At 36.6% G+C, this 24,182-nt stretch overlaps 1 long non-coding RNA gene across 1 annotated transcript in view; it reads left to right on the top strand.

Annotated features, from left to right (window-relative positions):
• Nucleotides 1-24,182, top strand: part of LOC140505372 (uncharacterized) — a 44,981-nt gene that overhangs the window by 18,666 nt on the left and 2,133 nt on the right. The gene's annotated exons all lie outside the window — the stretch shown is intronic.

The raw sequence follows: 24,182 nt of genomic DNA, 5'->3' as shown, positions 1-24,182 counted from the left end.
TTTCCCATTTTTATGATCCCTTGGAGATACAATCCTAGGTATAGCTAACTCAAAGGGTAGGCACATTTTTGTAGCCCTTTGGGCATAGTTCCAAATCATTCTCCAGAATTGTTGGATCAGCTCACAGCTCCACCAAGAATGAATTAGTGTTCCAACTCTCCCACATCTTTTCCAACGTTTATCATCTTACTGTTTTGTCATGTCAACCAATCTGATAGGTATGATGTGATATCTCAAAGTTGTTTTGATTTTCATCTCTCTAATCAATAGTGATTTAGAGCATTTTTTCATATGACTATAGATAACTTTAATTTCTTCCTCTGAAAACTGCCTGTTCACATCCTTTGACCATTTATCAATTGGAGAATGACTTGTATTCTTGTACATTTGACTCAGTTCTCTATATGTTTTAGAAATGAGGCCTTTATCACGCAAAAATTCTTTCCCAGTTTTCTGCTTTCTACCTAATCTTGGCTGCATTAGGTTTGGTTGTGCAAAAACTTTTCAATTTAATGTAATCAAAATTATCCATTTTGCACTTCATAATGCTTTCTATCTCTTGTTTAGTCAAAAACTCTTCCCTTCTCCATAAATCTGATAAATACACTATTTCTTGCTCCACTAACAGTGAGTTCTTATTCCTGAAACTGGGATGCTTGGGTTTATCAAACAGACCATTTCTATATTCATTGACTACTATGTCTTGAGTACCTAACCTATTCCACTGGTCTACCCTTCTGTTTTTTAGCCAGTACCAAGTGGTTTTGATAATTGGTGCTTTATAATACAATTTGAGATCTGGTAGAGCTAGGCCTCCTTCCCTAGCATTTCTTTTCATTAGTTTCCTTGATATTCTGGACCTTTTGTTCTTCCAGAGGAATTTTGATATTATTTTTTCTAGCTCTAGAAAACAATTATCTGATAGTTTGATTGGTATGGCACTGAATAAGTAAATTAATTTAGGTAGAATTGTCATTTTTATTATATTAGCTCAGCCTACCCATGAGCAACTGGTGATTTTCCAATACTTAGATCTGACTTAATTTGTTCAAAAAGTGTTTTGTAATTGTGTTCCTAGAGTCCCTGGATTTGTTTTGGCAGGTAGACTCCCAAATATTTTATAGTGTCTACAGTAGCTTTAAATGGGATTTCTCTTTCTATCTCTTGCTATTGGGCTTTGTTAGTAATATATAAAAATGAAGATTTGTATGGGTTTAATTTGTAACCTGTAACTTTACCAAAGTTGTTTATTATTTCAAGTAGTTTTTTTACTTGAATCTCTGGGATTCTCTAAGTATATCATCATATCATTTGAAAAGAGTGATAATTTGGTTTTTTCTCTAAATTCTAATTCCTTCAATTTCTTTTTCTTCTCTTATTGCTACAGTAAACATTTCTAGTACCATATTGAATAATAGTGGTGATAATGGACATCCTTGTTTCACCCCTGATCTTATTGGAAATGCATCTAGCTTACCTCCATTGCATATAGTGCTTGCTGTAGGTTTTAGATAGGCCTAAAGGATCCAAGGTCTCCCATTGCATCCTGGGTCATCTCCAGTCATCCTGATGAATATCTGGTCATTGGATTCAGATGGCTCTGGAGGAGAAGTGAGGCTGGTGACCTGCACAGCCCTCCCTCACTCAAAACAAAGTCTAGTGCAAGTCATGTCATTATTTCTATGATGGCATGGTCTTCCACAATGAGAGGATGAACCCAAACACAAAATATAGATCCTGCTTATTATTTTATGGAAAGTTCCATTTATTCCTATGCTCTCTAGTGCTTTCAATATGAATGGTATTGTATTTTTTCAAAAGCTTTTTCTGCATCTATTGAGATAATCATGTGGTTTCTGTTAGTTTTGTTGTTGATATGATCAATAATGTTAATAGTTTTCCTAATATTGAACCATCCCTGCATTCCTTGAATCCAACCTGATCCTAATGTATTATTCTCATGATAAGTGGCTGTATTCATTTTGCTAAAATTTTATTTAAAGTTTTTGTATCTATATTCATTAGAGAAATTGGTCTATAATTTTCTTTCTCTGCTTTGGCTCTTCCTGGTTTAGGTATCAAAACCATATTTGTATCATAAAAAGAATTTGGAAGGAATCCTTCTTCCCCAATTTTTCCAAATAGTCTATATGGTATTGGAATTAACTGTTCTTTAAATGTTTGATGTAATTTACTTGCAGATCCATCCAGCCTTGGAGATTTTTTCCTAGGGAGTTCATTAATGGCTTGTTCAATTTCTTTTCTTGAAATGGGTTTATTTAAGTATTCAACTTTCTCTTCTGTTAATCTGGGCAATTTATATTTTTTAAAATAATCATCCATCTCATTTAGATTGTCGAATTTATGGGCATACAGTTGGACAAAGTAATTTCTAATTATTGTTTTAATTTCCTCCTCATTGGTGGTGAGTTCATCCTTTTCAGTTTTGATATTGGTCATTTGGTTTTATTTTTTTTAATCAAATTGGCCAAATGTTTATCAATTTTATTGGTTTTTTTCATAAAACCAACTCTTAGTTTTATTTATTAGTTCAATAGTTTTCTTAATTTCAGTTCTGTCGATCTCTCCTTTGGTTTTCAGTATTTCTAATTTGGGATTTACTTAGATATTTTCAATTTGTTCTTTTTCTAGCTTTTTCAGCTACATGCCCAATTCATTGATCTCCTCATTCTCTATTTTATTCATATAGACATTCAAAGATATAAAGCTTCTCCTAAGAACTGCTTTTGTAGTATCCCATAAGATTTGGTAGGTTGTCTCATTATTGTCATTCTCTTGAATGAAGTTGTTAATTGTTTCTATGATTTGTTGTTTAACCCACTCATTATTTATGATTAGATTATTTAGTTTCCAATTAATGTTTTATGTATCCTCCCATGGCCTTTTATTACATATAATTTTTAATGCATTGTGATCTGAGAAGGATGTGTTGACTATCTCTGCCTTTCTGCACTGGATTATGAGGATTTTATGCCCTAGTACATGGTAAATTTTTGTCTACATGCCATGTGCCACTGAGAAAATGGTATATTCCTTTCTATCCCCATTCAATTTTCTCTAGAGATCTATCATATCTACCTTATCCAGAGTTTTATTCACCTTCTTAACTTCTTTCTTATTAATTTTGAGGTTAGATTTATCAAGTTCAGAGAGGGGTATGTTGGGGTCCCCCACTAATATAGTTTTGCTGTCTGTTTCTTCCTGTAACTCCCTTAACTTCTCCTCTAAGAATCTGGATGCTGTACCACTTGGAGTATATGTTTAGTAATGATATTGCTTCTTTGTCTATGGTGCCTTTTAGCAGGATATAGTTTCCTTCCTTATCTCATTTGATTAGATTTCTGCTTTTGCTTTGTCTGAGATTAGGATTGCTACCCCTGCTGGTTTTTTTTACATCAGATGAAACAGAATATATTCTGCTCCAACCTTTTACCTTTAATCTATGTGTATCCCCCCCATTTCAAATGTGTTTCTTGTAAACAACATATTGTTGGATTATGGTTTTAATCCTTTCTGCTATCTGTCTCTGTTTTATGAGAGAGTTCAGCCCATTCACACTCAGAGTTTTAAAAGAGTCAAATCTTGGTAAAGGAGAAAAAAAAATACTGAAGAAATTTATACTTTAAAAAAAACAGAATAGCTCAAATGATAAAAGAGGCAAAAAAAATCCAAGAGAACAAAGAATTCTTTAAAAAGCAAAATTAATTGAATGGAAAAAGAAGTACAAAAATTCACTGAAGAAAAATTCTTTAGAAAGCAGAATTGGCCAAATGGTAAAAGAGATACAAAAGTTCACTGAAAAAAAAATTCCTTAAAAATTAGAATTGGGCGAGTAGAAGTTAGTGATTTTATGAGACATCAAGAAACAATAAAGCAAAATTAGAAGAATGACAAAATAGAATAAAATATGAACTATCTCACTGGAAAAACAAATTAACCTGGAAAATAGATCCAGAGGATATAATTTAAGAATTATTGGACTATCCTGAAAACCATGGTAAGAAAAAAGAAGCCTTCATATTATCACTCAAAAAATTGTCAAGGAAAACTGCCCTGATATTCTAGAACCAGAGAATAAAATAGAAATTGAAAGAATCTGTTGATCATCTCTTGAAAGAGTTCTGAAAATAAAAACTCCCAGAAAAATTATAGCCAAATTCCAGAGCTTCCAGAGAAAATATTGCAAGTAGCCAAAAAGAAACACTTGAGATATTGTGGGGCCATAATCAGGATAACACAAGATTTAGCAGCTTCTACTTCCAAGGATGGAAAGCCTGGCATACTTCTGGTGGGCAAAACAGCTAGACTTACAACCAAGAATCACCTACCCCAGAATAACTGGATATAATCCTTCAGGGGGAAAATAGATATTCAGTGAAATAGAGGACTTTTAAGTATTCTTAGTGAAAAGACCAGAGCTAAATGGAACATCTGACTTTCAAATATAAGACTCAAGAGGAGCATAAAAAGGTAAACAGGAAAGAGAAATCATAAGGGATTAAATAAGGTTAAACTGTTTACATTCCTACATGGGAAAATGATACTTGTAACTCCTAAAAATTATTTTATTTTTAGGGCAGTTAGAGTATACATAGAGAATATTGGCATGAATTGAATATGATGGCATGGTTATCTTAAAAAATAAAACTAAATGAGAAAGAAGAATGTACTGGAAGAAGAGGAAAGGGAGAAGTAGAATGAAGTAAATTCTCTCACATACAAGCAGAGAGAAAGAGCTTTTACAGTGGGAGGGAAGATGGAGGGAATTGGGGAGTGGCACTCATGAACCTTATTTTCAGAGAAATTGGCTCAAAGAGGTAATAATATGCATACTTGGTTGGGTATAGACATCTATCTTATACAGGAAAATAGGAGGGAAATAGATGAGAGAGGGGAAGAGGGGGCGATAGAAGGAAGAGAAGATTAGGGGAAGTAAAAATCAGAAACAAAACACCTGAGAATGAACAGGGTGAAAGTAGAGAGTAAGATAAACAGAGGGGTAAATAGTATGGAGGGAAATACATAGCATTCGTAACTGTGAAAAAAATTTACAGCAAGTTTCTCTGATAAAGACCTCATTTCTCAAATATATAGAGAACTGAGTCAAATTTATTGGGGGAAAAGGCTATTCCTCAATTGATAAATGGTCAAAAGATAGAAACAGGCAATTTTCAGATGAAGTGATCAAAGTTATCTATAATCATATGAAAAAATGCTCTAAATCACTATGGATTAGAGAAATTCCAATCAAAACAGTTCTAAGCTACCACCCCACATCCTTTAGATTGACTGCTATAACAGAAAAGGGAAATGATGAATTTTATAGGGGATGTAGGAAAATTGGGATATTAATGCACTGTTGGTGAAGTCATGAACTGATTCAGCCATTCTGGAGAGCAGTTTAAAACTATGTCCAAAGGACTTTGAGACCAAGCATACATTTTGATCAAACAATACCACTACTAGGTATGTATTCCAAAGGGATTTTAAAAAAGGACCTATATGTACAAAATATTTATAGCAGCTCTTTTTGTGCTGGCAAAGAATTAGAAATTGAGTCGATATTTATCAATTGTGAGATGGTGGAATACTGAAGTGTTATAAGAAATGACAAGCAGAATGTGGAAATATGTTTAATAGGAATGTGTATGTAGAGCTATTTCAGATTACATGACATCTTCGGGGAAGTGGGGAGAGAAAACATTTATGGAAGTGAATGTTCAAAACCGAATATAAATAAATTAACTTAAAAAAAGAGAAATGACAAGTAGGATGCTCTCAGAAAAACCTGGAAAGACTTACATGAACTGATGCAAAGTGGAATTAACACAAGGAGAACGTACTATAAACAGTACCAGCAATATTGTATGATGATAAAATTTTAGTGACTTAGCTATTCTCAGCCCTACAGTATCCAAGACAACTCTGAAGGACTTATGATGAAAAATGCTCTCCATTTCCAGAGAAAGAACTGACGAGTCTGAATGTCCAAAGCCTACTTTTTCTTTGTTTTTCTTGGAGTTTTTTTACCTATTTTCTTTTATAATGACTAACATGGAAATATGTTTTGCATGTATAATCTATATCAAATTTCTTGCCTTCTCCATGATTGGGAGGGAAGGAGAGACTGAGAAAATTTGGAACTCAACATTTTTTAAATGAATATTAGAAATGGTTTTTACTTGTAATTAGAGAAAAATAGAATATTGAATTAAAAAAAGAAAATTCCTAGAATAAAATGAAGTTGTACCTAATAATATGGAAATTCCAAAGGGTACAATGGAAGTGTTGGACAGTTGTAGTGGTATATGGGTGATGTAGGGGAGGATGGGGATGGTAGAGCAGGAGTTAGAAGTCAGGAAGAGTTTTTAGGGAGAGTAATAAATAAGTAGTGAGAGCTTGCTAGCCATAGGGGTATCATACATGAACTGTAATGCTCACAGTGTCTGTGGGCTTATAGTGTGGCATTGTGGGACAAAAGCCAGAGGTGCTAGACCATGGTCACTATAATTTCCTTCAGAATGAGTGGATTGAGCAAGCATGTTGTAGAGACAGAAGGCCATAGGAAAAGTGGCAAAGCACTGGGCATTGGCCACTTTCCTTTCTTCTCCAAATCATTGAAACCTGTGTTCTCTGAAGAATCATAATGGCAAAAGGCAATGGAGAGATTTATGGCTGGTGTTAGTAGGCTATATCATATTTTTTAATTGAAAATTTTTATTGACTATGCATTGTAACCATAAGCACCCCAACATACACAGGGAGGCCTGCTATCACAGGTTCTTAGATCTGCACTCATAAAAGGAAAGGCAACTTTTGAAGGTTTAACAATCACTTCAATCAAGCACAAGTATCAGAGAAAATCAAAATTTCAGAGAAATCAAAAATCAATAGACAGGAACCATTAACATACATACATCTTTACCAGAGAGGGAAACACCAACATCTGGGTTTTCAAAAGGGGGGTGGGGGGAGGGAGGGTGCGGCACGGCTGCTTAGTACTTTCCAGTATCATCTGGCACACATACCTTCTTCCAAAAATTAAGCCCCAAATTAAAAACTCACCCTCAGAGTGCTTTTCACCACTTTTCAGAGTCAGAGAGCATAACCCTCAGACACAGTGCCTCAATAGAAAAAACAAAAGGTACTAGGGACCCTCCTACAAAACAGCTCTCCTAATCAAGCTTCCCTCAATGGGCAGGCCCATCAATGGGTGGGGAAGATCTTCTTTAAACACATTATTCAGTCAGAAGCACTTTTAGTAAAACAAAAATAGCAAAAGATCCTAATTTGATTGCCATCACATGCATATATACATGTGCATACCAAGACATATATATACATACGTGTATATATATACACATATGAACATAAATATCCTGAAACATAACAATTCAGTAATTTGGATTTCTTTATCCTGTTTTCCTCCTCTTTTACTGAGAAAACTTAAATCTATCTTCACAGGTTTCCTGTAGGATATAGCTTCAATTAGCATACTTCTACCTATAATATCTTCAACTTGTCCTTGCCCATTAAATACTTCCTTTTCTGCCAGTAATTATATTCAGGTTGTGTTTAGCCTAAAGTAACCTTCTCTCAGCCTTCCAACCCCCTTGATTTATTATTTTCTCTCTCCATTTTATCAAAGAGTCTTCTTAGATTTGTGGCTTCTATTTCCTTAGAAGTCATTCATTTTTTATAGGCTATATCATATTAAAAATGATGACATGGGTGGAAGGAATAATATTTCTTAAATTATTGAGAGGGTATATGATCCAGAAAGAACACAGAACAGTCACTTAGTAAGGATGAGAAATAACAGATGGACATCCTGTATGATCTCTTGGTACTCGCAGAATGTCAAAAGATCTAGAAGAATACCTCTAGTATATTGAATGGTTCACCTAAGGAGACTTCCCAAATCTTCAATTTGTCTTCAGTTTTTCAAACAAAAAGTGAGTGTTGCACACTCCCTGACCCCCACTTTTCTTTGTAGGTCTTATTTTATTGGACTCATTTTATTTTCATTTCCATCATATGCCCATCCCAGAACAATGCCTACTGAATCCCCTACCACCACTACTATTACCACTCTATTTGCTCCCTTCCAAACCCTGAAGGAAAATGGCCTAACATCTACCAGTTTTGTTGATTTTTCTATCTGTGGCACTGTGTTTTATAAAATATGGGTTAACAGTTTGTAATATCCTGAGAAACCAATTGATAGTAAACACAAGGGAGAAATACATAATGAGGAAGGAGCTTGATATTGATAAAGACCTCTACATTCTTTAAGTTCAAACCTTGTATTGTTAGATTAACAGAATGCAATGCACTTGCATGTGATTACTTTGGCTGCTATCAGAATAATATTCACTAAATTAAAATTTAATGCTATGTCCTCAGTTTTTAATAGATACTGTTGATAAATATCCATTTGAATAACATTTTGGTGTCTTTCACAAAAAAGTCATTGTCCCATTACATTACGTTATCCAATGTATGCAAAGAATAAAATCATCCTTGAATTCAGTGCTGGAGGGAATAAAGGCTTTACTTTATTTCATTTCATTCTCACAGTGATTTTTTTTTTTAATAATCCAGCATGCTTTCTATTTTATGGAAAATTTTTTTCTTCCAAGAAATGTGCTCAGTTGAAATAATTAACTCATCTCAAGTTCAATTTCCTTCAGTTCAACAAACATATAAGTACTTAATATCTGCAAGGTTGTACAAAATCCATTAAAGTAGTAAGCAAACTAAAATGCTTTTTTTGGAGGCATATATATATTCTAAAAAGCAAACAAAAAAATCTGAGATACAGCTAGGTTGAATAAAAGGGGAAAAGATTTGGAATGAAATAAAATTTGTGTTCTTTTCAAGCAGAAAACTATACCTCTGGGTTATTGTTCAGGCGTTTCAGTCTTGACCCACTCCTCATGACCCCATGTGAGGTTTTCCTGGCAAATATATTTGAGTCATTCGCCATTTCCTTCTCTGAGCTCATTTTACAGATAAGAAACTGAGGCAAGCTAGGTCAAGGAACTTGCCCAAGGTCACACAGCTAGTAAGTAACTGAGGCCAGATTGAACTCAGGAAGATAAATCTTCCTGACTCCAGGCTTGACACTCTTCACTGTAACACCTAGCTGCCTTTGCTAATCTCTAAGGATGCAAATAATAAAAAAGATAGTCCTTGTACTCAAGGAGTTTATAAACAAATGAAGAAAGACTATGTACAAAAAGAAGTTGAAAAGGTGGGGTGAGTGAGTGGCCATCAGGGCTATCCTGAATAGAGAAGCTGACAGAAAATGGAGTTACCTGTAAAGTTCAAGAACTCCTTATAAAGGCAAGCATTAGGAAGAGTTTATTGCTCTGCCCCTTCTCCTCCAATTCAGGAGAGGCAACTGAAGGAGTTAAGAAGACATAAAGAACAAAAACTGAGGCAGTCTGTGTGAAGATGAGATTTCAGGTGATGAGCTAAGCCTAGAGGAGGCATAATGTTCCTGAAGTAGAGTCTCTGATGGAAAATGAAGAGCAAATTAACCTCTAATTGGTTTGGGCAACTCTCTAAGACTACATACATTGTACAACAATTTCAGATCTGCATTGGCGGTGGAGGTTTCTGCACGCGGAATTCCTCATACCAATGAAATCATAGATCTAGGCCAAAAAAAAAGAGTGTACATAAATTGATAGTTAAAGAGTACATGGGAGATAGCTTTAGAAGGGAAGGCAGTAGCAGATTGGAGGACACAGGAGGTAATACCTGAGCTGAATGTTGAGAAAAACCAGAGATTCTAAGTGGCAGAAATTAGAACATTACCAGCATGGGCTCATCATAGATCTAGAAGTAGAAGCGATCTCAGAGGTCACCTAGTCAGATGAGGGATCTAAAGCCCAGAACAGTTAAGTGACTTGTCTAAAGTCATGTGGGCAGTGAATTTATTAATTTTTCTACTGTACCATTCCTTGTGAGTGAGGAACATAGAGTAAGTGAGGGAGTGGATGAACCACAAAGCGTATGGAGGGGATGAATAAGAAAGGAGATTGAAAAGAGGGAGGGGACATGATGTGAAGAGCTTAGAAAAACAAACATCTCTTACCTTTGTCTCCATTTCTCGACTATCACAGTCACCCCTCTAGTGTAGGTCCAAACTACATCTTTTCTGTATTACTGCAACAGTCTCTGAATTAGTATCCCCTCATGTTTTAGTCTATCTTCACAACTGCTGAAGTAGTTTTCCTAAAATATAGATCTATGACACTCTCCTCAATAAACTCCAATGACACCCTATTGCTTCTAGGACCAAATTAACTCCTCTGGTTTAATCTTTATTCTTTATGACATACTAAGACACAGACATCTGATAAAAATCCTACATACTGATATGAGATGGTCAGGATCCAAGACCACCCCTCTCTTTTTATTACTAGGAAATACCTTGTTTTCCAGAGCTATAGCCCAACAAGCAAGCGTGGCAAGACAACAGTGCTTTGTGCTCACCCTCTGGATGAACGCTGCTGCAACTAAATCACAGCACCTGATGGTCCCTGAACTTGGACAAACACCAACAGGCCCAGACACAAAGTGCTGCTATGAATGAACTACTTGTCACTAAACAACTTTGCCTCACTGTTACTGTTGTGTCTCACACATTTCTGCTTCACTACACTATTTGAGTCTTTATCTAGACAGAAATATATAGATCAAGGTTTAGCCCCACTGCCCTGAGTCTCCTACTACAGAATGCCTTGACAAGTGTCTAATTTCCCTCCCTCAATGAAATAAAGAAAGCTTTTTGCTTATAGTGAGTTTTTCGGTATTTTTGGAGGAAACGGTGGTTGCAAAACCTCTGTGATTCTTTGGTCATTTCTTACCAGAGTTGACAAGACATATCTCAGTTATATGTGTATATAGTTTGTATGGACATATGTAACATAGATTTAAATGTATGTATACATTACATGTGGCAGCTAGATGGCACAGTGGATAAAGTCCTGGACCTGGAGTGTGGAAGACATCTTCCTAAGTTCAAATCTGGTCTCAGCCACTTACTAGCTGTGTGGCCCTGAGCAAATCATATAATCCTGTTTGCCTCAATCTTCTCATCTATAAAATGAGTTGGAGAAGGAAATGGCAAACCACTCCCCTATCTTTTCCAAGAAAACCCGGAATGGGATCGTGAAGAGTCAGACATGACTGAAAAGACTGAACAATAATAAATGTTATATGTACTTTTGATAGAGGGAGTTTCTCCCCACCTAATAAGTGCTTACTATGTGCCAGATACAGTGCTTAAACACTGGAAATACAAATACAATCCACCCCAAAAGACAAGGAAATTAAATTCTAATGGGGGTTGGGGAGGGAAGATAACACATAAAAGAAAACTGATAAAGGAAAAGGAGGACACAAAGATATCTGAGCAGGTTGTGGTTGAGAAAGGCTGGAGTGCAGCCTGAAGAGAATGAGACTTGTTTGGCTGAAGAGTCCTCTGTAAATGGGGGTTTAAGGAGGAGCTACCCACTCACTTGGAGAGGTCTATCGGGGCAAAAGGTACTTCCACTGTATGAATTCCATGGTGGACTGAAGTTTTAGAATGAATAGTTGAGGCATAGTAGAGACAGTCTAGAAAGTAGCCTGGAGAAGAATGAAAGATCTATATAGATCACCTGTGAACATTAGCAATTTATCTTCAATTTATAGTTTTAGAGTGCTGCCAGAAACCACCGAGATTAAGTGATGTGTCCATCCATCACTTAGGATCAAAAGCAGTACTTGATCACAGGTCTTCCTGGCACCACAGCATGCCCTCGATCCCCTGCCCCACACATTTAATCTCTTGTGTGTGATGTCTTACTGAATTAAATGGTTTCGGAAGTCCCTTCTGACCCTGAGTTGATGACATAACAATATAATAAATATACTTGTCACAAATTCTGAATCTTTGAAATAGATTTTAAAATTAAAGATACATATATAACGATACATACATATACATATAAGTATAAAGATACATACATATCAATGTATGATATTGAAATGGGAAATTCATTTTATATTGATCAAGCGAACATAAGCTACAAACTCAAATGTTACTAGAGCAAAGTTTAATTAAATCCTATTTTGTTGTTTAAATTTTCATTTAAAATTTTCTTCTGTTGGACTTTTGTAATCAATATTTAGGACTATGTTGCCACCTACTGGTAGAGACTTTAAAGGCATACTACTATAGGGTTCAATTATTTTAGTTGCATCCAACTCTTCGTGGGTCTGTTAAGGGTTTTCTTGCCAAAGATAGTGAAGTGGCTTACCATTTTATTCTCCAGCTCATTTTACAGATGAGGCAAACAGGGTTAAGTGACTTGCCCAGAGTCACACAGCTAATAAGTGTCTGAGGCTGGATTTGATCTCAGGTCTTCCTGACCGCAAACCGAGTCCCATCAGCTCATTAGTTTGTGAATATACTTAGTACTAAGGGCCTATTTTCTTCATTTTTCCAAGTAAGTAGACTAGTACATATTCATTCAGGATGTCAGAACTTATTAGAAGGAAGACCAGTCCCCAGAAAGATCTCAGATGCCAGTGACATGGGAATAGTTGAAATGTCACCCATTTGTGGTACCGTTCCATTACAACAGAGGGCTTTAACTAATTCCAAAATTATTATATCCTTTTTAGCAAGGAAAGCAGGAGGTGAGGCTATATACATCTATTATTATACTCACATCTTATTGTATTGTTATTTAGATACCAAAAAAAATTATATCCAGGGAATCTATTATTTATAAAATGCCACTTGAAGAATGTTGCATAATGACTCCATTTAAAGGATTCTGAAAGTGAGATATTGACAGTTGATAGTATCTATGAATATCAGCTGCAGTTTCATTCTTATCAGCTATCTATCCTGAGTCAACTGGTGAGCATACTCATACCTAAACAAAAAAACTGATCTTTTCATAGCCTATATGAAAGAAATTCTGTTGACCTTCCATGTTCATAAGTTCAAATTTTCTCATGATCATGATAGATAATCGTGTATACATGAAGGATCACCTGGGAGGTTTCATCATAGCACTGGTCACTAATTAACAAAGTATGAAATCGCTGCAGGAAAAGAACACAGCACTAATTTACATGCTCAAATGTTTCTTTAATTGAAATTCTCAGAACATGTTTGTCTATACGTATGCAGCTCGGTCTACTCACAGGATTGTGTTCGTCCTTTGTTTTCGAAGAAGACCATGACATCAGAGAAATGGTGACATGACTTGAACTTGACTTTGTTTTGAGTGAGGGAGTGCTCTGCAAGGTCACCAGTATCACTTTCCTCTCCTGAGACATCTGGATCCAGTGACCATATATTCATCAGGATGGCTGGAGAAGGTCCAGGATGCAATGGGAGATCTTGGCCTATTCACAGAATGGGCATTACCTCACTCTAAGTCAGAGCATGTTGTAAGATCACTGGATGAAGACTATCAATAGACCTGGATTATAGTCTTAATTCTGCCAACAATGTGATCCTGAGCAAAACCCTTCACCTTTCTGGGCCTCAGTTTCCAGGATAAGATGATCCATTTCCATATTTGTAAAAATAATGTAAAAATAGTTAGACTAAACCTAAAATATTTCCTTTTTACAAATCCTACATTTAAGGATTTTGAATCTAAGAAGCTACGAACATATGAACTTTGACATTATTTTGTCTGATTACAGTATATTGACATTCCACCTCTTCATCTGCCTTGACCTTCAGTCTCTTCACCCTCCATTTTTTCCCAAGCCATCTTGCTTATACTGGCTATATACTCCTCCCTTATCCATCTTGACCTATTAGTGAACCAATGCAATTCTACCCTTTCTTCTTCTCCTAAATCCCTTGGTTCCTTGTCTTGCCTTGTCAAGCCTCAACCTTGAATTACGCCCACCATCTGTGGAAGAAGAAAAGGAAGGAGGGAAGGAAGGAAGGAAGGAAGGAAGGAAGGAAGGAAGGAAGGAAGGAAGGAAGGAAGGAAGGGAGGGAGGGAGGGAGGGAGGGAGGGAGGGAGGGAGGGAGGGAGGAGAAGGAATGTCTACCACTTAGGACCTAGAATTACAGTTGTGAACATAGATGCATATTTCCCCGGAACTAAGATTATACCTAGGACCCTGACACTGAGTTAGAGTAATATGCTGTCCCCTTGGGGAACCAGTCCAGACTTGCCAACAGGGGTGAAAATACAGCTAAAGGTATCAGTTCTGTGCCAGGGAGAGAGAGAGCCTAGAGAGAATTTGAGGTATTGGTGCTATGACCTTTTATATTCATCTCATAGAAATAACTAGAATACAAATGATCCATAAGTTTATAAGAGCTTTGCAAAACAAGTGCATCATGAGAAAAGAAACATTACTGACTCTGAGGATTAAGGATCCTAACTGGTTTCCCTCCCTCCAGGCTCTTTTTCCTTTGATCCATCATCCACCCATTGGCCAAAGAGATATTCTTAACTCACTTCAGTAGTTCACAATTATCTCTAAGGATCAAATACAAATTCTTTTGTTAGCTTTTAAAACCCTTCACAATCTGGCTCCAGTCCACTTTGCCAGCCTTGTTATATATTACTCTCCTTCATAGACTCTGTTGTCAAGCCACAGTGGCCTTCTTGCTGTCACAAACACAGAAAATTCCATTTTCTATCTATGCTTTTGCCCATACCTGGGATGTACCCTCCCTTCCCTTTCACTTCTTATATTTTCTAGTTTTCTTCAAATTTTAGCTTGTTTGCTGATTCCTAAATGAGATCTTTCTTGGTTCTACCTGTTGTTGATCTCTACCCTCCAAAAAATTATCTTATACTTATGTTATATATACTTGTAAATGTACATGTCTACCCTAATAGAATGGATTCTTCTTGAAGACAAGTTCTGTTTCATTTCTGTCTTTGTATCCTTTGCACCTAACATGAGGTCTAACATATATAAAGGGTACTCAACAAATTCTTGTTGAGAAATTCCAGGAGCAAAGATGACCGAGTAAGCAGTAAGTCACTCTCACTCTCCTTTACTCATCTTGTAAAACCCAAAAAATATCACCCTAGGAAAAATCCTGGAATAGTGGAGCCAGCAGAAAGACAGGGTGCAGCAGTTTTTTTAGCTTGAGAAGCTAGGGGGATTAACAGGAAAGGTCCCTCTTGCTGAAGGGAACCAGTATAGGACAGGAAGTGTCCAGGCAAGCCAGCAGCAAGACCCACCTTAGCAAACCAACAGAAGATCCTGAGCCCCAGAGTGGTGGAACTGGCAAACACCAACACTAGGGCCCCTGTGAGCCTTTGCATAGCCAGGGGAATCAGCAGACACTAAGGCAGAGAACCACCACTGGCACCATAGATGGGCATCCACCATCAGCTGAACCTACCTGTGCTATAGCACTGCCCTCAGGGAGGAGGAGACCTCCAGAGGCCAGATCACCCCCCTCCCACACCTTGTACCATGAACTTCACTGTAACCCCAAGGAAACACAGAAGACTTCACCTGGCCTTAGCACACACCAGCTAGCTCCCCCTCAGTACCAGGTAAGCCACAGCATTATACACCTTCTACCTGCCAGAACCTGAGGTCTCAGAACACAAAGTCAGTAACCAGGCCCTTAGCCCCCAGGACAAGAAGCGTGGGACAGAGTCCCCTATACCTCAGAAGTAGAGAAAGCCAGAAAAAAGGCAAAAACAATGAGCAAAAAACAACTTAGAAAAGCAAAGACCATAGATTCTTACTATGAGAAAAGGAAAGATCAAAATACAAATTCACAAGAGGAGCACTGTCACTATACCCACATCTGAAACCTCAAAGGGGAATATGAACCAGTCTCAAGCCCAAAAAGCCTTCTTGGAAGAGCTCAAGAAGGACTTTTAAAGTCAAATTAGAGAGAGACAGAAGAAAAATTGAACAATTCCTTTAAAAACACAACTGACAAAATGGAAAAGAAAATTCACCGAAGGAAAAAATTTCACTGAACAAATTCTTGTTGCTTTATTGATTAATTGAATTGATATTTGGGGAAAAATTCTTAAAAGATGGATAGCACTTCAACAGCCAGAGACAGAAGAAAGAGCATATCAGACATAGCTAACAGTATGAACAAAGACAAAAACAAAAGGTAGGATAGCATGCATCATCTTCAGTAGAGGCGTGTCATGAAGGAAATGGTCTGATTGAAACATAGGACACATGGAAGAGCAAAGTGTTACACGAAGCTGGAGAGGTAGGGTGGTGACAGAAAGTAAAGGGTTATAGTTGGAAAGTTAAGAAGTCTGAAATAAGTGTGGTAGTCAATGGGGAATCATTGAACAGTTTGGAAAAGAGGAACAACATGATCAGATCACTGTTACTGTGTTTGTCCTTCATTCTTGAAGAGGACCATGACATCAAGATGATGACATGATTTGCAGCTGACTTTGATTTGAGTGAGGGAGGGCCATGCAAGGTCACCCATCTTACTTTCTTCTCCTGAGCCATCTGGGGCCAGTGGCCAGATATTCATTAGGACAGCTGGAGATGGCCCAAGATGCAATGTGAGACCCTGGTCCTTTCAGTCTAAGGTCTGACTTTGAGTGAGATATACCCATTCAATGAAGAGGTTTCTTTAAGTAGTTACTCAAAGGATGGACCCCTTAATCAAAAAGAAAAAAATCAAATTGGTTGGGGAAGACCCCAAGAGTTGCTGAGTAAAAGAGAAACAATTACTATTTAGTAATTGTTAGTCAATGGAAAATCATTGAACAGTTTGGAAATGAGGAACAACATGATCAGACCATACATCTGAGTGGAGAATGAATCTGTGATTTCTGTAGCATATGGAACTCCTATATGAATAAAATTCTTCTAACAATGTAGATAAGTAGCTAGAGGGCAAAGTAGATAGAATTCCAGACTTGGAGTCAGAAAGAACTGAATTCAAACCCTCCCTCAGATAATTATCAACTATGTGATCCTGGAAAGTCTCTTACTTTGATTTTCCTCATATATAAAATAGAAATGACAATAATAATATTTCTTAAAGTTTTTGTGAGGATCAAATAACATAACAGACCTTAAATTGTTATGTACATGTTAGCTACTATAATTATGTTCTGAAATGTGTAGTCTCCAAAAGTTTCTTTCCTAGGACACTGAGAAGTGACTTGCCCAGAGTCACATAGACATTGTATTGAATGGCAGAGGCAAAACATGAACCCAAATCTTCATGATTCGGAGGCTGACTATTTTTTATGCCTTACTGCCTGTCACAGCTTTCTAGAAGTAATATTTATCCAGCATCAGTATGATATGGAAATTGGAGTAGAGGAAAGGGAGAGTAGAGCCAATACCTATTAGAAGACCATTAGTGAGAGGAGGGGCTAAGAGGGGAGATAAGAAAAAAAAAGGAAAAAAGAAAGTTACATGATAACTTTATTATGTATTTAAAAGGAATAGCAAATTGTACATAATAGTTTCATGTACTATCATCTTTTTTTCTATTCTATTACATTATGGAAATGCTTGTTTTATTTCTTAAGTTCAAAACAAAATTTAAAAAATTTTGATAATCCAGGATGGTAATAATACATACCTAAAATGGGTTGTGGCACTGATAAACAGGAGACAATGAGTATGCAGGATGTTCTCTGGCTTTTCTCTCTTAACCCTGAATTATATTGGGACACTAGATTCCAAAGGGGGAAAATCTATCTCCTCATGGCTATTTGTCCGTTCCTGGCTCTAGGATTAAAGGAGGTACAAAAGTTCATTGAAGAAAATAATTCCTTAAAAGTTAGAATTGGGCAAGTAGAAGCTAATGATTTTATGAGACATCAAGAAACAATAAAAACAAAATCAGAAGAATGAAAAAATAGAATAAAATGCGAAATATTTCATTGGTAAAACCATTGAACTGGAAAATAGATCCAGGAGAGACAATTGAAGAATAATTGAGAGTATCTTTTTTTGTGTGCTATAGATCACAATCACTAATGGGGTGCTTATCAGTTGATATAAATTAGTCAACCAGACTTACTTAACTTTTAGAAAGGGATATTTACTCATGTGGTATATAGTAAGAACAATTGATACAAAACATTGCCACAAAAAGTCTTTGATGCATTCTCCCACAAGTAGGACTCAATGGAAGTGTTCCCACTTGATTACGGTATACTCAGGAGGACTAGAGCATTTTGTTCATTATCTTAAATGGGCTAGTATGATTGATTGACTCAAGAACACCCACCCTTATGGATTGATAATGCAATGCTCCATGCCTTCATGAGCACAGAAGGGCAGATTTGATAAGAGCTTGAGAGAAGAGGGAACCTGATTTTCCAGTTTTTAGTTTTAAGAAAGATGTGTGGTTCCAGATTCTTTTCAAGTCCCTGAAGGGAGGAAAAAACTCTGGAAAGAAGCTGAAGGGGGCAGAGCCAAGAAGGAGGAGTAACAGCATGCACTTTCTAGAGCACTGCCCCCAAGCCCAGTCAAATACCTGTAAAAAAAATGGTGCTAAACAAATTCTGGAGTGGCAGAACACAGAGAATGACGAAGTGAAGCAAATCTCCAGCCCAAGACAGCCTGGAAGGTTGCTGGAAAGTGTCTATCACACTGCACTGGAAGCAGAGCACAGTCCAGTGTGGGCCACGCTGGCACAGAGAGGATGTGAGCAGGCCTTGGGGAGACTGAATCACTTGCACCTGTGGCAGTTTCCAGACTTCAGGACCCCAAAACGCTAAGGACAAATTGGAAGGTCTGTGGAAAAAGCCTGTGGGACCAGTGTGGAAGAGTGGAATGGTCCAACCCCAGCCCCAGGACAGCTGAGGGGGGGAGGGACAAAGGAACTTGTGGCAGCCACAGAAGCAGCAGACAAGAGACAGCAACTGTTTCTGGAGCTCTAAGCCCCACAGATTGTGAGGGGAAAGAGAGGCTAACAATACACCTCCCACCCCCACTGGAAGCAGAGAACAACCTTGACAAAGAGCTCGAAAGTCAAGTAAATGGCTGGGGAAATGAACAAAGACAGGAAAAGGTATCAGACTATAGGATTTTACTTTGGTGACAAGGAGGACCAAAGAATGTTAACAGAAGAAAACAAAGTTAAAGTACCTCCATCCAAAACCTCTAAAAAAATACGAATTGGTCATGGAAGAACTCAAAAAAGGATTTTGAAAATCAAGTAAGAGAAGTAGAGCAAAAATTGGGAAGAAAAATGAGAGCGATGCCAAAAAATCATGATAAGCAAGTCAACAGCTTGCTAAAGGAGGTCCAAAGAAATGCTGAAGAAAATAACACTTTAAAAAATAGACTAACCCAAATGGAAAAAGAAACCCAAAAGTCAATGAGGAAAATAATGCACTAAAAAGTAAAATTGACCAGATGGAAAAGGAGATCCAAAAACTCACTGAAGAAAATAATTCCTTAAAGATTATAATGGAGCAGATGGAAGCTAATGACTTTATGAAAAATCAAGAAATTATAAAACAAAATCAAAGGAATGAAAAATAGCAGGTGATGTGAAATATCTCATTGGAAAAACAACTGACCTGGAAAATAGATCCAGGAGAGACAATTTAAAAATTATGGGACAACCTGAAAGCCATGATCACAAAAAGAGCCTGGACATCATCTTTCATGAAATTATCAAGAAAACTGCCGTGATATTCTAGAACCAGGGGGTAAAATAAATATTGAAAGAATCCACTGGTCACCTCCTGAAAGAGATCCCAAAAGAAAAACTCCTAGGAATATTGTAGCCAGATTCCAGAGTTCCCAGGTCAAGGAGAAAATATTGCAAGCAACCAGAAAGAAAAAATTCTAGTACTGTGGAAATACAATCAGGATAACACAAGATCTAGCAGCTTCTACATTAAGGGATTAAAGGGCTTAGAATAGTATATTCCAGAAGTCAAAGGAAGTAGGATTAAAACCAAGAATTACCTACCCAGGAAAACTGAGTATAATACTTCAGGGGAAAAAATGGTCTTTCAATGAAATAGAGGACTTTCAAGCATTCTTGTTGAAAAGACCAGAACTGAATAGAGAATTTGACTTTCAAACACAAGAAGCAAGAGAAGTATGAAAAGGTAAACAGGAAAGAGAAATCATAAGGGACTTACTAAAGTTGAACTGTTTACATTCCTACAGGGAAAGGTAATACTTGTAACTCTTGAGACTTTTCTCAGTATTTGGGTTGCTGAAGGGATTATACACATATTGACAGAGAGCACAGGGTGAGTTGAATAGGAAGGGATGATATCTGAAAAAAATAAAATTAAGGAGTGAGAGAGGAAAATATTGGGAGGAGAAAGGGAGAAATGGAATTAGGCACATTATCTCTCATAAAAGAGTCAATAAAAAGCTTTTTCAATGGAGGGGAAAGGGGGGAAAGTGAGAGGGAGAAAGTGAAGCTTACTCTCATCACATTTGACTTGAGGAGAGAATAACATGCACCCTTAATTTGGTATGAAAATCTATTTTACACTACAGAAAAGGAGGGGAGAAGGGAATATGTCCGATGTGGGGGAAGAATGATAGAAGGGAGGGCAAAGGAGAGGAGGGAGTAATTAGAAGTAAACATTTTTGGGGAGGGATAAGGTCAAAAGCAAGAATAGAATAAATAGAAGGCAGGATAGGATAGAGGGAAATATAGTTAGTCTTTCAGAACATAACTTTTATGGAAGCCTTTTGCATAACTTCACATGTATAGCCAATATTGAATTGCTTGCCTTCTCAGTGGGGATGGGTGGGGAGGGGGGAAGGGAGAGAAGCTGGAACTCAAAGTTTTAGGAACGAATACTGAGAATTGTTTTCACATGCACCTGGGAAATAAGAAATACAGGTAATGGGGTATAGAAATCTATATCGCCCTACAAGAAAATAGAGGAGATGGGGATAAGGGAAGGGAGGGGTGTGATAGAAAGGAGGGCAGATTGGGGGAAGGGGTAATCAGAATGCACAATGTCTTGGGGTAGGGGGAGGGGAGAGATGGAGAGAAAATTTGGAACTCCAAATCTTGTGGAAACTAAAAAGAAATAAATAAATAAATAAAACACGATAAACAGATAAATAAGTAGATAAATAAATAAAAACAAGATGACATGTAAAGTTGCTAAGATCCCAATTGTGTCCCTATCTCAACTTGCTACATTAGTTTTTGGGTAATTACCTCTTGGATAATATCTGGGACTCTTCTGGTTGAACTAGGATATTTCACTGCCAGGGGTAGAGCTCATCTGGTATATATCCTCATCTATATACTCTCTGATTTCTGTGTGCTATCAGTTCAAATAAATGAGTTTATTTGTTATTTGCTGCGTGTATTCACTGTGAAACTGGCATTTGATGGGAAGGGAGTAAAGCTTTTGATTTATAGCTTCAGTTACCCCTTTCCTGTTAAGGGATAGTAATGAGGAGCTCAGCTTAAATCTAAAAATTATCTCTCCTGGACTATCAGCACAGGCAGCTAGGTGGCTCCATGGATAGAATGCTAGATCTAGAGTCAGAAAGACTCATCTTCCTGAGTTCAAATTCAACCTTAAACAATTACTATCTGTGTGACCCTGAGCAAGACACTTAAACCCTGTTTGCCTTGGTTTCCTCATCTATGAAATGAGCTGAAGAATAAAATGGCAAAGTATTCTAGTATCTTCCCAAGAAAATCTTAAATGAGGTCATGAAAAGTCAGATTTGACTGAAAAACAACTGAACCACAAAAGGTCATCAACATGTAAGGAAGAAGATAGATATAATTCTAGCCCGTTACCCTTTTTTGAGGAGAAGAGAGTGGCCAGCCTCTGGCCCCAATCTGCTGCCTCCCTTTCTGGCAGGAATCAATCTCCCATGGACAAGAATGAGTGGAAGAGACTCTAAAGATATCTATTCATACCTCTCTTCAAGTCACATCTAGACAGACCCATGCAGACACACATAATATACATAGGCAGCAAAACACATCACATACTATCTTATACTAACAACTGGAACTTGCAAAATGGAATTGAATGCAAATATCTTATCACTAGGGGGCTTCTATTGTATGCTAACTGAAGACACGTGTTGGAGTTTTTTAGATGAGATTTATGATTTGGGAAAGGATTGTACTAGATAACCTCTGAAATCACTTCCAAATCCAAGATTACATAATTCCACAGTTTTATTATAATTTAAACATGCAAGTGTCTAAGTTTCAACATCCAACATTTTTTGAAAGGAGAGAATATATATGTATGTATCTTATTATTAATCCTCAAAAATGAAAAATGCATAATTAATTCCATTCTGTTTAACATAGGATCCTGGGGGTTGGGTGTTTTGTTTCTGTTTTTGTTTTTTTGCAGGGGGGGGAGTATCAGTAGTACTTTATACATCACATTAATTCCTTGACACTAGGAATAGAATTTCTAAATTTGAAAAAATTCAGAAGATATTACATTTACCATGTAAGGCTCAGTTCAAAAACTGTAATAATAATTTACATTAAATGGAGCTTTATATTGTAATGTTTTGCATAAATTTTCTCATTTGCTTAATATAGATTTAGAAGATAATGACAAAATTTTCTGACTATTTGGGAGTTTCACTCTTTTTTTATTTTTACTTATAACATGACTGGGTTTTATTTTTTAGAATTTAGTTCCTGTAGGTTTTTTGAGAGACACTCTTTGATAATAGGCTATTCAGTTCTTTTGCATTTTTTCTATTCTTATTCAGATATTTGGAACATTATAAATTTGTTCCAATAGCATTGGGCAACAAAATATGTCTACGAAATTAAAAGTTATACAATCAATTGATATTTAAATAAAATACCTTCTAAAGACACAATGTTGACAAGTCAGATATTTTAAATGTCTTAATTCACAACAAATTAATCAGAAAGTTAGTAGAATATCATTCAATTTTGAAGGCTAACCTTACTGAAATATGAAATAACTCAGTGGAAAATGAAATGCCATCAAATTGTCTTTCCAGATGTTTAAGACATTAAATTCGACAGTGCCACGTAAACCAGTTTAATTCTTGAATCCACATTTGTGTATGGAAAAACTATTTTTACTTCATTAGAATTGCTTTGCTGAAAACAAGAAAAGTCAAGCCAGAATTCATCATTCTCTTGTATTATGAAATTTCCTATGAAGATTGCTTTTCAAAACTCATTTTCTAGTTCCCTTTGTTGATATGAATTGAAAGCACATGTTGTATGAACTGTTTTACAACTTGAGTGACATTATTCTTAGAACAGTCAGTAACTACCAAAATTCTCTGAAGCGAGAGGTCAAAGGACTGCTCCTTAAAGATGTATGTGAATGAATAAAGAATTCTTCCCCGCCCCCTCCAATTTCTGCACAATTCTTCAACCTCTGAAGTACTTCGTGGAGTATGTAGCCCAGGGCTGCAACACGGAGAAATTGACAGGGTACATAAGCAGTGGTGTATAAACTTTGGTATTCCTTTTCATCCAGGAATAATACTGGATACCAATTCTAACATATACAGTCTAAATAGTTTTCCATTCTGCATATTTTTTCATTCTTCATTTTCATCTTTTTTATGTGTCACTATGTTTCCTTCTAACATCACTTTATCTCTTTCTTCTGTCTTACTTTTTTTTGCTCTCTGTTCTCTAAAGTTTAATCTAATCATCTAATCCTAATCACATATGTATTTATCTCTTAACTGTGCTCAAAAGACAGCATGACATAGTGGATAGAGAGATATAGTTGAATTCAGAAAGACCTGGGTTGTTCAAATCCTACCTCTGATATATATATACACATATATATGTACATACACACACACACATTTCTACATTTTATTTTTTTCATTGTATTTTTAATAACTCTTTATACAAATTAAAGCATCTTTTCATTCCTGTGCTGGTTTTCGGCTGCCATCTACCTCCCATTTGTCTTACCCATCTAATTCCTCCACTCATCACCAGTATCTATACCTGTTTCTCTGAGCATGAACATTTCAACTTTGCGACCTCCACCCAAACCCTCATGCCCATCTCTCACTTATTTCTTCTCACCCCTTTTCACCAAAGTAAGAATATTTGTCTTCTGCTTATTATTTCCTTTTTTCTGTGCTCTGTGGAATTCCTACTCTAGTATAAGGAAACTATTTTTAAACCCATTTCTCATCTCTTTCTTCCACTT

Source organism: Notamacropus eugenii, chromosome 5 (assembly GCF_028372415.1).
Source record: "Notamacropus eugenii isolate mMacEug1 chromosome 5, mMacEug1.pri_v2, whole genome shotgun sequence".
Taxonomy (NCBI): Eukaryota; Metazoa; Chordata; class Mammalia; order Diprotodontia; family Macropodidae; genus Notamacropus; species Notamacropus eugenii.
This window is presented reverse-complemented; position numbering and strand designations above follow the sequence as displayed.